This window comes from Macrobrachium rosenbergii, chromosome 53 (genome assembly GCF_040412425.1).
Source record: "Macrobrachium rosenbergii isolate ZJJX-2024 chromosome 53, ASM4041242v1, whole genome shotgun sequence".
In the NCBI taxonomy this organism is placed as follows: Eukaryota; Metazoa; Arthropoda; class Malacostraca; order Decapoda; family Palaemonidae; genus Macrobrachium; species Macrobrachium rosenbergii.
In genome coordinates this window covers 40,280,470-40,286,951 of record NC_089793.1, presented here as the reverse complement: position 1 = coordinate 40,286,951, position 6,482 = coordinate 40,280,470, and the positions used below count along the sequence as shown (strand labels likewise).

Below are 6,482 nucleotides of genomic sequence, written 5' to 3'. Positions count from 1 at the left end.
TGTATCGCAATCCGTATTTCATTAATGTAATAATGTCCCCTGGTACAGGTTTGGATGTTCCTTATAACACCTGGTTTATTGTGGTGTATTTAAGGGTATTATGCATCACACGTGGGTTATGGTACTTCCTAGGATGTAATGCATTACACCTTCTGTATTCCATATTGCAATGTAATACGTTATATTAACCATGATGTCAAACAGAATTTATGGAAAACAACTCTAAATGCATCTTATGATGTGGTGTATAAAATTAATCATAAACTTCCCGGGGGGACGGGAATGGTTTACTTGTGAATGCCTAGTACATTGGAATAGCTTGCATTTAAATGAAAATATACTGGTCATAAGATTTTGGGCGAAATGTAACCAGAACTTATCTTTATGTGTGTAGACTTTTTAATATAATTATTATATTTCATATTTGAACTTTTTAGTAGACAGAAAAAAATTAATAATTTTTTAAATTCATCTCAAAATCTGTTTCCCTGAAACACGTTAATAAATTGTCTTTTTTTAAACTCAAATAGTTCCCAAAAACGAAAGTTAATAAAAATCTCCTAGATATAATTGCAACACTTCTAAACTCAGAATTTGGTAGACGTTACAAGAACAAATATAATTATTATAAGTCTTTTGAGATTACAGTTCAGACATTGTGTACATTTATACTGTCGTCATGCACCGAAAAACAAAAATCTGTTTCACTGAATTAAAAAGTTCACTTATCAGTGATAATCTTTAAAATGAAGATTTTCATTTTCAAACAGAAAAATTTACTTATTATAATTGATGTAAATACTGTATATTTCTAACGCGGACACATTATTATGGAACAAAACAAGTGGTGAGTGACTTGACTAGCAAAACAATCACGCAGTGAAACGTCCATATTTATAGAAAATAAAATAAAGAAAAAGTTAATAATAAAGAAGCGTAACGGTATGCAAGTAAGATTGAGACATGAACAGCAAAATAAACAGAACCTTCGCAAAACACAACATAAAAGGCAAAAAGAAATTGCAATAAAGTTACACACCGAGAAATAAAAGCAGAAGTATGATTCAATGCGGATAAAATTGTGCTTCTTCCAGTTTAACTTTTTTCTCCTGAACTCGTAAACACCGAGCTCAGTTTTACCTCATGAATGGATATTAGGTGTCATGCAAAACGATTCTAAAATAATTTTTTTGTGTGTGTTTTTTTCTCGAAACATGGCAATAACAATAGCCTCATGATTTTATTTATAACAGCAACAGTGCATTGTGTTTTGTCATTTAGAAAAACGAAGCTGTATTTTTTTTTATCTAGAAAAACACTTGTTTTGTATTTTTATCTATAGAATAAACATCAGGAGCTTTGTGTTTTTGTTATTTCAAGCAAAAATGGAAGTCTTCAATTTTTCTTTAAAACCAATCATTTAGGTAAGTTGTTTTTATGTGAAAAAAGTACATAGATGTGTTTACGTTATTTAGAATAGAAATATGTATTTTTTTGTTATGTAGTCGAATACATATATATATACTGCATGTTTTCGTGGCCTAGAGCAGATTATATTAACGTTGTTGTGGTAGGGAACAAAAACAATAAATTTTTTTTATGTTTTATCTAGAACAAAAAACAAAACAGTATAGTTTTCAGTGAAGAACAAACTCGATAGATTTATGTTTGGCTTTATCAAGAACAAACAAAAAAAATAGCAGTGAGAATGTATGTGTAAAGGACTTTGACAGTTTTAACTTAGAATATTACTTGTAACGATCAAGACATATTATATTAAAAATAAATCCGCGTCGAAAAAAATAAACAATAAACCAAATTTATTCATGAGAAATTTTCTTGTACTTTTGAAAATAAGTTTAATTGTGAAACCAAATCTTTTTATTCAGAAAAACAAGCAAAACCATAAAACGCAAATTAGAAAACATTCCAGTTTAGAATGGAGTTAATTAACTTACCTGTATAAAGGTGTTCTTTGACGGAAATCAAAGAGATCATCAAAGTTTAATGTAGGAGAGTGTTGCCAAAAGTTTTCGTTCGTTTTCACGGCTGTTCATTCATTGTAACATTCTTTAGAATCCTTATATTAAAATTTAAACTTCTTTTTAGTTAGGTGTTTTTAATACTTTTTCATAATTATCCTTTTGGTAAGTTTATGTGGCAAATATTAATTTAAGGAAATTACCATTTTTCTATTTGTTGCAATTTATATGATCTTTATTAGAATTTGTTAGAAATCATTGCGATCGACGGTTTAAATCGTGTCAAGATTGACTGTAAATTTCATATGAAGTCACTTTCTTCTGGTCTTTCCAGTCCAAATTATAATTTCGTTGACCGAGTTACAACCACCACCTGTTGCCTGTCTCGAAAGGAAACAGTTTTAAAGAAATAATTTCCCTCCCTGTCATTCTAGCTGCAACGTGTTCCCCCTTCTTAACGCGTGGAATGAAACGTCAATTATTTTTATGGCCCCCGTCCTGCGTCGGGGAACTGCGGTGGCGAAATGCACGTTCTTGACTTCGTCACCAACCGAGAGAGGAAAAGTATGCGGCTCGACGCCGTGAGGAGCGACACGTCCGCCGCTGGTTGGACCTGCCGCCACACTGACTGGTCACAGGCGAGGTAACAGTGCTCTAACTCTCCACCAAGTACCTGCAATATTGCTTGTACATTCCATGTAGCACTCGGTCAACACCCACTGCCCTCCTTCCACTTCCCCACCCCACCCCACCACCCCCTTCCCTCTCTCTCTCTCTCTCTCTCTCTCTCTCTCTCTCTCTCCCTTATTCAGGATCATAATGTTTGATGGCTGTATGTATCCTCTCTCTCACTCAGTAAATATATCATATTCTCTCTCTCTCTCTCTCTCTCTGTCTCTCTCTCTCTCTCTATTCAGGATCATAATGTTTGATACTGTTGTTCCTCTATGTCTTCAACACTCTCTCTCTCTCTCTCTCTCTCTCTCTCACTCTCTCTACACCTCTCTCTCTCTCTCTATCATAATGTTTGATGCGTATCATAATGTTTGATATGCATAAAGTTATTCTCTCTCTCTCTCTCTCTCTCTCTCTCTCTCTCTCTCTCTCTCTCTCTCTCTCTCTCTCTCTCTCTCGATCATAATGTTTGATACTGTAAGTGTTTCTCTCTTTTACGTTTCAACACTCGCACATAAAAATTTATACACACCTTCTCTCATCTCTCTTGATCTCTCTCTGTCTCTCTCTCTCTCATAATGTTTGATACTGTAAGTGTTCTCTACGTTCTCTACCTCGCACTCCATAAAAATTTATACACCTTCTCTCTCTCTCTCTCTCTCTCTCTCTCTCTCTCTCTCTCTCTCTCTCTCTCCTATTCAGGATCATAATGTTTGATGGCTGTATGTATTCTCTCTCTCACCCACTCTCTTTTCTGTAAATATATAATATTCGTACTTTATAAAAATATATACTCTCTCTCTCTCTCTCTCTCTCTCTCTCTCTTATTCAGGATCATAATGTTTGATGGTTGTATGTATTCTCTCTCTCACCCAATCTCTTTTCTGTAAATATAATATCGCTACTTTATAAAAATATAACATTCGTCTCTCCATTCAGGATCATAACGTTTGATGGTTGCATGTATTCCTCTCACTCGCTTCTCGCTCTATGAATATATAGCATTCATCTCCATAAAAATTTATACAGCCTTAAAATCTCTCTCTCTCTCTCTCTCTCTCTCTCTCTTATTCAGGATCATAATGTTTGATGGCTGTATGTATTATCTCTCTCACCCACTCTCTTTCCTGTCAATATATAATATTCTTACTCCGTAAAAATATATTTTCTCTCTCTCTCTCGATCATAATGTTTGATAGCTGTATGCGCTCTCTCTCACGTTCTCTAACATTCGCACTCCATAAAAACTTATACACTTTCTCTCTCTCTCTCTCTCTCTCTCTCTCTCTCTCTCTCTCTCTCTCTCTCTCTCTCTCTTATTCGGGATCATAATGTTTGATGGTTGCATGTATTCTGTCTCTCACTCACTTCTCGCTCTAAGAATATATAATATTCGTACTCCATAAAAATTTTTACACTTGGCTCTCTCTCTCTCTCTCTCTCTCTCTCTCTCTCTCTCTCTCTCTCTCTCTCTCTCTCATAATATTTGATGGCTGTATATGTTCTCTCCTACGTTCTCTAATATTCGCACTTTATACGAGTTTATACAGTTGCCTCTCTCTCTCTCTCACTCTCTCTCTCTCTCTCTCTGTCTCTCTCTTGAGATCTCTCTTCTCTCTCAAAGCTTCTACATTCTCTTCCACTCTCTCCAAAATGCTTGTACTTTAAATTTTTTTACAGATGCTCTCTCTCTCTCTCTCTCTCTCTCTCTCTCTCTGAACTTATGCAAAATGAATCAACGTTGTTTTAGCTACTGAATGCGTTAATAAAAAAACAAGCATATTAAATTCAATTCGTCGAAAACCTAAAACATTATTTTACGGAATATGCTTCAGGACTTCAGTGTTAAAAAGCAAGAAATGACGATTGCCGCACTAATAAAATTTCTTTTTTCATTACGATCATTGCTTTCACGTTTTTTCATTATTATTCTGACATCAACATTATTTTTTTATGTTGGGATTATCGTTATAGTTTCTTTTTAAATACCACTATTCTTACTGCCAGCGGAACTATTTAATTCTGCTGTCATTATTTTTACTTGAAAGATTTTTTTTTTATTGCAGTTATTATTTTACTGTATAGGATCACAAATCCTCATGCTAAAACCGTTATTGATTCACTAGCCTTAAGTATATGCCATCATTTTACTGCTACATGCTTCCTGTACTAACTTCAAGCTGTATCTTTTTTAGCAACATTCTTTGTCATTATACATGACTGGGTTTGCTATTAAAATCCATTGTCCTCTTTTTTTTTATTTCATTGTCTCTTCCCGTAACACCGTTCGTCTGTCTTGTTAGCAGTAAAGCAATAGCCTCTCTTCTAAAAGGGCTTGTTAACCAACCAACCCCACCCGTGAACATTTCTATTTTAATCTAGTCTTTCGATTGTCTGTGTGAAAGGCCTTTTGCGGAACACCAGCATCCAATTTCTGCTGAGGTGCCACGCCCCCGATGGTTGGAAGAACTCAGAGGTCCACACTAGGCCTCATACTGCTTTTCACACCCTACGGGAGTTATGTGTTGTCACTCTGTCATATCTCCGAGCACGGTTGGTCTTCTGAGAGTTCCAGTGTTAAACTGTAAGCCGGCCTACTCAGTGAATGCTGTTGGATGGTATTATACTATTACCAACTAGTGATGTATTTTCATTAACGCCTTGCAAAGGGTCATCCGTGTTTGTCAGGTTGAGTAGTTATTGTAACCAGTAATATTCATATTTGAAATCTGGATAGGCAAGAAATTTCGATTTGTCATGCTTTGAAACTAAGCGGAGACAAAGTTTACTTCCAGCATTCTGATAAGGATGCGATTCCCATTTATCATCAAAATCTTTCATGTGTTTTTGTAGGCTGACCTACCTTGCTAATTCGGTATTTTGTTTGTTGGCTGTCGTGTTAATTTCAGTTTTAAAAGATTTTTTTATGCATGCACATTTAATGTGGTGTGTGGTTGAATTCACAGCCAATCATGTAGTTTACACCTGCGGCGGTATTGATTTTATATTACAGTTCATCGTGCCATATTGACGGTATATCGTGTCATATATATTATTATACAATAAAAATATAATAATATTTCGTATGTTAGTTGTTTTGCATAGACATTCTCTTTATTTCAGAATACTTTTATAGCTTCCTATTCTCTCTCTCTCTCTCTCTCTCTCTCTCTCTCTCTCTCTCTCTCTCTCTCTCTCTCTCTCTCTCTCTCTCTCTCTTTATAAGAATTTTCTGGCCCCAAGAAATATTTTTTACACAAGAAAACGGAAACAGATGAAAAGTCCTTATTCTTTGCTTGTTTGAATACTGTAGTGTTTTTAGATTTTATTTTTTTTATTAGCTCATTATACACGTTACTCTAGAAATTGAAATTCCATTTAATAACCTTGATTCTTTACTAATAAATTTCGTAATTTTCCATCTACGGCCAGGCTTTGTGCCTCACTTAGCTCCTTGACTCAGTTGCTTCCTTGCCCTGGGACAGAAGGAAGAGCTTAATGCTGTGTTTCCCATTGGCCTCAGCTTTATGATATGATCCCATTCTTGAAGAGAATCGAGACGAGCCGAAATATCACTAATTTACTTAGTCACACAATTTTTAAGTCATCATTCCCCACCCCCCTTTTCTCTCTCTCTCCCTCCCACTCTCTCAGTTCTTCATTGGACGGGTGGGTAGAGTTCTCGGCTAGTACGCTGTTGGCCCAGCGTTCGACTCTCCGACTGGCCAATGAAGAATTAGAGGAATTGATTTCTGGTGATAGAAGTTCATTTCTCGTCATAATGTAGTTCGGATTCCACAATAAGCTGTAGGTCCCGTTGCTAGG

General features: G+C 35.5%; 1 protein-coding gene across 1 annotated transcript in view; it reads right to left on the bottom strand.

Annotated features, from left to right (window-relative positions):
* The window catches only part of LOC136834412 (uncharacterized), a 346,463-nt gene extending 343,839 nt beyond the window's left edge, over positions 1-2,624 (bottom strand). The window contains exon 1 of the mRNA XM_067096971.1: positions 1,959-2,624. The gene's annotated coding sequence lies outside the window, so the exon portion shown is untranslated. The remainder of the gene's footprint in view (positions 1-1,958) is intronic.
* Positions 2,625-6,482: the final 3,858 nt, after the last annotated feature.